Source organism: Miniopterus schreibersii (genome assembly GCF_964146895.1).
Source record: "Miniopterus schreibersii genome assembly, chromosome: 21".
NCBI classification, from domain to species: Eukaryota; Metazoa; Chordata; class Mammalia; order Chiroptera; family Miniopteridae; genus Miniopterus; species Miniopterus schreibersii.
Genome location: NC_138123.1, coordinates 12139223 through 12149248, shown reverse-complemented (window position 1 = coordinate 12149248; position 10026 = coordinate 12139223). Strand labels below are relative to the sequence as shown.

The window sequence follows — 10026 nt, the reverse complement described above, 5'->3', positions numbered from 1 at the left end:
AAAACAGACAATAGTGTTAACTGCACAAGCCAGATGTTTTTACCCCCTCCTTGAAACTTTACTTTTCTCTACAGTATTTATCATCACTTGACAATTTATATTTAATTTGTTCATTTGTCTCTTGTGTTGTCATCAACAGCAGAGATTTCTGTCCTGGTTTTTGAACAGTATCTGGAAAACGATAGTGCAGACCAATATTTGCTGAATGAATTTTAATATTTAACCAAGAGCACAACAATTTGGAGACATGTTGTTAGTTCTTTAAAAAGTTAAACAGGCCCTAGGAGCCAGCAGTTCCACTTCTAGGTATTTATCTAAAAGAAATGAAAATGTATGTTTAAAAATTAAAAAAGAAAGAAAGGAGTCCTGTACAAGAGTGTTCATAATAACCTTATTTCTAATAGCGAAAAACTGGAAACAGCCCAAATGTCCATCAACAGGAGAATGGATAAATAAGTCATGGTATATCCCTTAAACGAAATAGTACTCAGCAGTGAAAAGAAACAAAGTCCTAACTGATACAAATAACAGCCTACATGAATCTAAAAAGCATGTGTGGCCCGGCCGGACGTGGCTCAGTGGTTGAGCGTCGACCTAGGATCCAGGCGATCGGGGTTCGATTCCCGGTCAGGGCAGATGCCCGGGTTGCGGGCTCAATCAATGACTCTCTCATCATTGATGTTTCTCTCTCTCTCTCCCTCTCTTTTCCTCTCTCTGAAATCAACAAAGATATATTTAAAAAAAATTAAAAATAAAAAAAAAGTAAAAAGCATGTGTGTGTGAAAGAAGCCAGACACAAAAACGAAGGTAATGGAATGAATGATTTCATTTTATAGGACTTTAAAGAAGAGACAAAGTGAGTCTATGTCGACAGAGCTCAGAGCAGTGTTTCCCCGGGTGCCCTGGCATCGACTGGTGGTGGGTGCAGGGGCCTTCCTTGGGTTAGGGAAGTGTTTGCTGTCTCTAGTTTTGGTTGGTGGTTACAGAAATGTAAAGCAAGTGCCAAAACCTATCAAATGCATCACTTACGATGTGTATCTTGTGGCATATAGATTATACCTCAATTTTTTAAAAAACTGTTTTTTTAAATATTAGCCAAAAAAGAGTAGGAGGATTGTTCTTTTCTCTTGGGAAGGAGTGGTAGCTAGTGAAACAGCCATTTACCAGCTGGGAAAGCTTGGCCTCCGTTTACTCACAGGTGATATGAGGAATGCTTGCCTGGTAGAACTTTTGCCAGGATTTAGTAAGATAAAAAATATAATAATATGCTCAGCATCTTAGTATCTGGCACAAATAGCGTTTCAAAAATGTCAATTCTCTGTCTTGCTATTAAAAATAAAAGACAATTCTCCATCCTGATTGCTTTGCTCCAACTAATTCAAGGTTTGGGCTCTCTTTTCTGCCCACTGGCAGTTTTCTGAGCATGGCCTGCTCTTTAGAAGTTGAACAATTCAGTCCCTAAAACCACAAGTGCTTTTGACCTTGACACAAAGCAAAACTAGGTCAAACTGAACCAATTTAAATAATGGCAAGGTTAATGGTCACTTCTGAAGTCTGTTCCCTAAACTTCAGAGGTGTGTTTTTAAGTAGTGAATGATAGGAGCTGCTCATTGACAAAAGCCTCCAAACAAACAGACCAACTCGGGTTGTTCCCGCTGCTCCAGGCTGGTGGAAAGTTCCCTTGATTCTCAGAGTCAATGTCTGCTAAAAGTTATGAATGCGGTTGGTGTTGCCATTTTAGCAGCATAGAAAATGAAGGTGATTATTGGTTAATTTGCACTATTGACCTGTACAATGATGTCTGTTGCTCTGCAGATGGAGCTGAGTTTGCTCCAGGGACTGACTCTGAGGTGCCCTAACTCTTTGACCTCTTAACTCATTTCCCTGAGGGCATCGTGACACAGCCAGGTTAGCGGCAGGATGCCAGCCATCATCAGGCTGTGAGAGCCAGACCCTCTCTCCTGCAGGCACCGTAATGACCGCACAGAGCCCTAGGAGGCCATGGGTGGCAGGCAGATCTGAGGATTTCAAGCCCACGTCTGAGAACCTGAAGATGATATGAGGTGGGAGGACCAGTGACAACTCAGAATCTGATTGCCCAGGCTGACCAGAGGTGTCCTAATAATTTGGCTTTGGGGGACACATGGTGACAAACACAGCTCCACCCTGAGATTCTGACCCTCTCTTCAGCTCTGCTCAGGAAGTCCCTGCTCATCTCCCTGAGGATAACCATCCACCTGGGACAGCTCAGCGTTCCCCTTACTTTTGATAATCAGGCTGGGAGCAGACTCTGTCCGAGAAGCAGCTAAAGCTAAATATCACCCCTTCCCTAATTTTGATGGCTGATCTCCCCTCCCATCGGCATCAGCAGGCCCAGGAGACTTGCAACCACATCCCCTAGATCTGCCTTCTCCCTGCAGGTTTGCCCTGTGGGCTGGCATCATGGGATCTTATAGGAATCATGGACAGCCATGTGGGACCCTACTTTGTCTCCATCCCATCAGTGCCACATGGGGTAGTCTATGGATTAAGGTGAATATTATGAGGCCTCTGTGGCCTTGGGCCAGTTGTTCTTTCTAGCCTCTTCTGTAGAAGGGGGTGATAACACTGACCTCATAGGGTTGTCCAGGATGGGCTCCCATTAAACGTTACAGGGAATTAGAAGTGACTTTTCCTAAGCAAAAATCTACTAAGTTATTTGTTTCTCAAGAATAATAATTACCAAAATAAAGTCAGTCTGCATAGATTTTGCAAATCCAATTAGCATTGAATATAAAATTATAGAAAATGAAAATTTGTTCACAAATGATTAGTAACTCAAGGTCACCAGAAGATAAAGTGATTACACTCAACAACTTACTTTCATGGTGACACTGCCAGGACGGTTTCATTGCTTACTTGTCCCAATTTCTTACTTTCTGCAGAAATCATTGCTAGATCTGACTACCTTTCTTTGGACATTTTAGGCTTTATGTGTTTTTTTTAATCCTCACTTGAGGGTATTTTTTTCCATTGCTTTTCAGAGAGAGTGGGAGAGGGGCGAGGAGAGAGAGAGAAACATCGATGTGAAAGAGACACATCGATTGGTTGCCTCCCGCACGATCCCCGACCAGGACCAGGGATCAAGCCTGCAACTGATGTACGTGCTCTTGGCAGGAATCGAACCCGGTACCCGTCAGTCAACGGGCTGGTGCTCTAACCACTGAGCAAAACCGGCTAGGGCTAGGCCTTATGTCTGCTAAAATAAGTTATGTTCTTATGAAAGCAAGGTGGTGAGTGTAATTATTTTATAGTCTGGTCACCTTGACTTTCTAATTATGTTCAATAACTCTCTTCATGCTCTGCCAATTGTCCCCATAACTCAGGACGGGAAGCATGTAGCTGGCGGCCTCTCAGCCTCCTCCATGGGGTCTGTGGACGGGCAGGTATAATGTTTCCACACGAATTTCCTGACTTTGACCTTCTATTGTGGTGATGTGGGGGAACACTCCCATTTGCGAGAAATACACACTGCAGTATTCAGGAGTGATGATCGCCAGGTCATGCATGAACTCTCAGATGGTTTAGGAAAAAGCTCCTCATTATCTGAGCTTTTGGTCGTTCCAAAATAAAGATTAATAATGTACAAAGAAGGAATATAGAATGTCCCAGAATAGGCTTTAAGTATCTTCCTTTCTTCCACTGTGTTTTCTATGCGCATTTACAGCACAGTTGCATTCCCAGCTCAAATTCTTTTTTACTAGATTCAGCCTTTGTGTTTTATAGTATTTTAACTTGGAATTTGTAAAAACTTAAAGTAATAGGTAATAAAATTTTAAAGTAATAAGTAAATTTAATTTAAAGTAATATAGATATAATAAGTAGATGATTTAGATACCAACAAAATTTCCATATCATTAAAAGTAACTGTATAACACAATTACTGGACTATTTTGTAGTAATTTCTAACTCAGTTCTATGTAATACTTTGTGACTCATTAATGATAAATTAATATTAGCTATTAAAAATGATTTGTGTCACAATGAAAGCACTTATAGATTTAAATTGGAAATTCAAAATGCCGTTCTGTTTTTAGCAGATCAATCTGAGATTAGCCAGAGTCTAATATCAATGGCCTGTTATTTTTAATTTTAAGATACAGTCAGTATGTGAGTCAGAAAAAGCAGCTCTTTGCCTAGAGCAGTTTATTTTAGAAATTGGGCAAAAAAGGTCTTAAGCCAACTGGTTTTGGTTTCATAATCAATGTGGAACAATACACAAACATCCCCCACTTAACAGGGGTCGATGCATTCTCGAGTCTCAGATGTTCTGAACAACAACATAAAGTATTCTTTTTCCCATTATTTCAAAGGGAAAATTTATTACACATTATATGTCAACAGGAAGCCCCTAACCAACTTACTGAGACATAACTACAACACAGTGAAAAGCCTGCATGTAAGTAACAAAGTCCTGAAGGGATAAAAAATATGCTTAAAACATTGCTTCCTGATCACCAGCTCTTAACATGCTGTTCAGCAACCCTGGCTCCGTATGCTACACCACGTAGGGTTTGCACCAATATTGCATGTACCATATAACGTAGCAAATAACACAGCAATAAATGGATCTACTGGAGAAAACGCACACAGACGTTTTCAATAAATTAAGGCAATTTCCTGCAATTATACTCACTGAAAGAGGGAGACGCGTGGAGCTGACAAAGCTTGAGAATCTGCTGCTGTCGACACTTCTGGTTCCTGATAAATCTTCAGAGGAGGTGGGTGACACCACGGGGTGAAAAGATCGCCAAGGGGGACTCGGCTTACACTCTTGGCGCTTATGTGTCTCAGTTTCTTTGGAGGAGGCTGTAGAGGCATGAGATCGTTTTTTTGTGTTTTTTTAAAAATTAAATATGTTTTTAATGATTTCAGAGAGAGGAAGGGAGAGGAAGAGAGAGAGAGAAACATCAGTGATGAGAGAGTGATTGATCGGCTCCCTCCTGCACACCCCCTAGTGGGGATTGAGACCTCCTGACCGGAATTGAACCATGACCTCTTGGTTCTTAGGTCAACACTCAACCACTGAGCCACACCGGCCAGGCATGAGGCTATTTTTAAAAGCAAGGTCCTCACATTAAAAACAGGACAGTTCTTGCCTTGGCCTGTGTTACTCAATGGTTAGAGCATTGGCTGCACTGAGGGTCTCGGGTTAGATTCCCCATCAAGGGCATGTACCTGGGTTGCAGGTTTGATCCCCGGTCCAGGTCGGGGCATGTGTGGGACGAAACCAGTTGATGTGTCTCTCTCACATCAATGTTTCTCTCTCTCTCTCCCCCCTCCCTCCCTTCCATTCTCTCTAAAAATCAATGGAAAAATATTCTCTAGTGAGAATTAACAAAAAATAACAAAAAAAAACCCAAAAAATAAATAACAGGACAGCCCTGCTTATGTAATTTTAAACAAGGGATTGGATCTGACGCTCTTCTGGTCTTCACCATAGTCTACCCTGTCAAGTTCAGTGGTCAATAGTCCCACAGCAGGAGTTTCAGGAGTTCCTTTCCAACATTTTGCTCACTAAACGAGCAAAATGCCAGATGCCTCTGCAAGAGTTGTGACGTTCCCTGGGCGTCCAGCACATCTGTACGGCTTTTGAACCCAGCCCCAAATTGCAGAGTTAATTTCATTTCTTCCATCACCACATACTGTTGGTAGAAAAACCCTTTGTGATGCTCTGTCAATGGGAGCGAAGGCTTCGTTAGCAACCTGGACCAGGTTCGGGAGCGGTTTCCATGTGAACATTGGCAAAGTCTTTGTACTGAGAAAGATGTCCACAGATTTTACAAATTTGTCGGGCTCTATTGTAAAATCAGTACATAGGGTGTGCTGTGGACCGACCCTGCTGAAGGAGGCACTCTGCTGTCATCTTTTAGGAAATTGTTCTGACATGCTGATTTTAATAAAAAGACAGTTTTATGCCATCTACCAACGACTGTCATAATAAACAACAAATTGTGCATCCTCAAAGTCAACAAATTAATAATATATGTGCGTGTTTAAGTTTGACAGTAATAAAGATGCCTGTAATGCTAAGGGCATCCCCTTGGCTGTGGGGGTGGCAACCCCAACACGGCAGCAGGCGGCCGGATTCGCATGTTAGGTTGTTGGTCTTCCCATCAACCGAGAGCCTTGAACAGAAGATGCTGACAAGACGGAAGCCCCTTCCTTGACTTTTTCAGGTGCCCAGGCATCTACCTGACCCACCTCATCAACTCGATGCCAGGCCTACAGGAGGGTAAGGGCGGCTCTCCTCTCCCACGGGAGACCGGGAGCACAGCTGCTCCCACGCCTGTGTCGCTCACACGCCTGTGTCGCTCACACACATGTGTCGCTCACACACCTTCTCATTCCCCCTGGACCCACGCCCCACACAACGTTTTCCTCTCCACCGGGAAGTTCTGGGGCAGATTCTGAAACCCGGGCAGTTTCGAGTCGGGACATCTGTCCTCTGCGTTACCTTCAGCCCCCTGGGCAGCGACAGGCTCCCTAAAGCACATCTTGCTGTGATCAGCTGGGATTCTGGTTTCTCCTCCCAGCGAAGGAAAGTCACGTGTTTTCCCCTAACAGGGCTGGTTGATCAGCTTTGTTTTGTTAACCTGGAAGGAGCCTGCAAATATTTACTTTGATTTTTTTGGAGCACTAATGGCTAAGAGCATTTTGTGATGATATTGATTTAAGGGAAATCTGATTTTAAAGTTCTGGGCTGGTGGGTCTGGGCTGAGGGTCTGGTCCTGGCGCTGCAGCTTCAGACTTGGTGACTGCTGGTGGGTGAGCAGACTGGGGACTGGGGACTTCTGTTTACTCGGTAGTCATGGTGTGTTTCATTAAAAACCATCTCTATTTTCCCGCTGTGGAAATGAATCCTGGGAATTAATGGTTAAAAATCAAAGTGCTCGATCTCTCTTTTCTTTTTCTAAAAAATATATATTGATTTCATAAAGAGGAAGGGAGAGGGAGAGAGAGAAACATCAGTGATGAGAGTCATTGATTGGCTGCCTCCCGCATGCCCCCTACTGGGGATCGAGCCCGCAACCCGGGCATGTGCCCTGACCCGGAATCGAACCCCGATCGCCTGGATCCTGGGCCGATGCCCACCCACTGAGCCACGCCCGGTCTGGCTCGACCTCTCTTTTCAAAAGTGTTCTCTCCAGAGGTGAGGGAAGAAAATTAGAAGTTTTATTTGTATTTGATTTTCATGTCATCCTTTTTGATGATTTTTGGATGTCATTTATAACGGACATAATTTAGTGCCGTGTACAAGTCTATAACTTATAAATAAATATGCTCACATGGTGGCATGTTCTCAAACTTTTTCTTTTTTTGGAGACAGAGAGGTACAAATGAAAAATGTTTGGAGATTACTCTTCAAAAGTCCTGATATTTCCTCAAGTCCCATTTCCCTCTGTCCATCTGTGAGCATTAGGTCCCCTCGACCCCGCATCTGCTCCCTACGCAGTGGATCTCACCCTTAACCCAGGCATTTGCTGCAGGCTGCGCTGGGATTACCTTAAGGAAAAAGGGTTGCCCGTGAGGGTTGTCCCACCTCTGCCTCCGCCAGCAGCCCCACGTACTGAACAGCTGGTGTAGCCCATGTTTGCAAACATAGGCTCTGGAATCAAAGTGGTTGTAGACACCAGTTGGCCCCTCAGTAGCAATGTGGCCTTGGGAGAGTAGTGTGACTTCTCGCCAAGACTCAGTGCTCCTTGGTAATATGGGGATAAAAATAGTGCTACCCTCAGTGGGCTGTTGTGTGGATCATGATATAATGAGACTCAGGTGCTCAGCAGTACCCAGCACACAGCAGCTCCTCTATAAATAAAGTTGTTCTATTGCTGTTACAGAATTATTACTCACAAAAACAAAACTCGTAATAGGAGATGACCTTAAAGCTCAGTCTCCTTGCCCGGATATCCAAGATGAACTTGTTTTAGAATGAATTCTGCTCTACTACGAAGGATGATTTGGCCAGATGCCAGGGGGCTTCCTTCTGAATCCTTCCTGAACTTCTTAGGATCCGTCCTGGAGAAAAGTTCTCAAGGAAGACAAAGTAGAGGAATACTCTCTCTCCAAAGGATGTGGGGAAATGGTTAATTGTGCCGATTAATAGTGCCTTGGACGTTGGCTGCCTTTTGTAGTACCCCAGCAGGGGATCAAACCCCAAACCTAAGTATGTGCCCTGACCAGGGATCAAACCTGCAACCTTTCAGTACACAGGATGATGCTCCATCCAACTGAACTACGCCAGCCAGGCCATGTATTAGCGCCTTTATAAAAGAGACCCCAGAAAGCTCCTTTGTCCCATCAGCCATGTGACGATGAAGACGGCCAATTGTGGACCAGGAAGCAGGCTGACAAACAGACATGGTATCTGCCAGGACCTTGATCTTAGATTTCCCAGCTTCCGGAACCGTGAGAAATAGATGTTTGTTGTTTAAGCCGCCCAGTCTATGGTGTTTCTGACATAGCAGCCTGAGCTGACTATGACAAAGCTTGTCTTTCCTATCTAAAATTAACACAAATAGTAATAATAATAAAAAAGGCACATTGAGGCCAATGACATGTAACTAACATCATCTCTAGGAAGAGTTTCATTAGGTTTGGACAACTGGGTAGAGTATGATTAAAAACAAACACCAGCAAGATGTCTAAATGCTCAATTTCCCTTCCTGGTAATATTCTCCTAGAATAAAAGAAAAGCTCTAGGCAGGTTTTTGTTGCCACTGAACACAAGAAGGCCAAATCCCAAATTAGGGAGCCTTGGGGTTTGTTTAGATTGTGATGTGTGGAATTATACACAAGCCCTGCTTGCTCCTTCCAAAGGATGCTTTACTGTAAGGTCGCAAGCACATCTCAGCCCATCACCCAAGTTGCACAAAAATATAATTTTAAGTTTTCTAAATGTGTCTAAATTTGTCTTGAATTCAATGTTGCCCATTGTTATGGGCTCAGCTGTGTTCCCTCAAAACCCATACGTTGAAGTCCTGACCCTGGTACTTCAGAATGTAACTGTGTTCAGAGATATGGTCTTTAAAGAGGTAAAGTAAAATGGGGCCATTAGAGCGGCCCTAATCCAATATGACTGGTGTCCTTATAAGAAAAGGAGATTAGGACACAGACAACATAGACAGAAGGACAACCATGTGCACACACAGGGAGAAGTCACCATTTGTGAGCCAAGGAAAAAGGCCTCGGTAGGAACCACCCCTGCAGACACCTTGACCTTGGACTTCCAGGCTCCAGACCTGTGAGAAATAAATGTCTGTTGTCTAAGCCTCCCAGTCTATGGTGTTCTGTTATGGCACCCCAAGAAGACACGCACACCTATGTTTCAGAAATGGTCTCTTTCAACTTGTGGATCCCACCTTTACCCTAAAGTTTCGTTTCAGTTTGGGGGGCTTGTGTGATGCTGCTGTGTCAGGGCAGGAGGCTCATGACATTTGCCACCGAGACACTGCGCAGTTTCTCCCAATATGCAGGGCTGGTGCAAAGTGAAAATACAGGGCCCTTTGTTCAAAAGGCATGAAAAAAGCATTGTTAAATGTACTAAAATAGAAAGCTCATTCATTCCTTTCTTCCAGGGTCTCTCTCTTGACTTGTCATGGATGGTGCTTTTTATTTGCTGTTTAATGTCATTCTATGTAAAAAAACCAAAAAACCCCAAACTTTTAAGTTTAATCATTATGCAGATTTTACTGTTCATCTTTATATTGTGCAATGCTAGTTTAAACTGATTTGTATGTAGACTCACCAAAATTAGACAGTTCATATTTCACAGCTGGTACGTACATATGTATTTTGTTCTTACCAGAACAGTGGCAACCCTCCACAAAACTAGTTCAACCGTTTTTACTCTGCCTTTTGATAGACACTCATTCTACCAACCCTCCTACCTTCGTCTTGCTGATGAGTAAGGACCAGCTCAAAGGACAGGAACAAAGGGTTGCCTCCTCTTACCCTCTCCTTCTCCGTCACCATAAGTGGTTGGCT

At 43.4% G+C, this 10026-nt stretch overlaps 1 long non-coding RNA gene across 1 annotated transcript; it reads right to left on the bottom strand.

Annotated features, from left to right (window-relative positions):
- Positions 1 to 216: 216 nt before the first annotated feature.
- Positions 217 to 6561, bottom strand: LOC308550290. The gene is made up of 3 exons (XR_013997865.1): positions 6497 to 6561; positions 4676 to 4848; positions 217 to 314 (listed from the first exon to the last, which is right to left on the bottom strand). It is a non-coding gene; the product is annotated as an uncharacterized lncRNA (long non-coding RNA).
- Positions 6562 to 10026: the final 3465 nt, after the last annotated feature.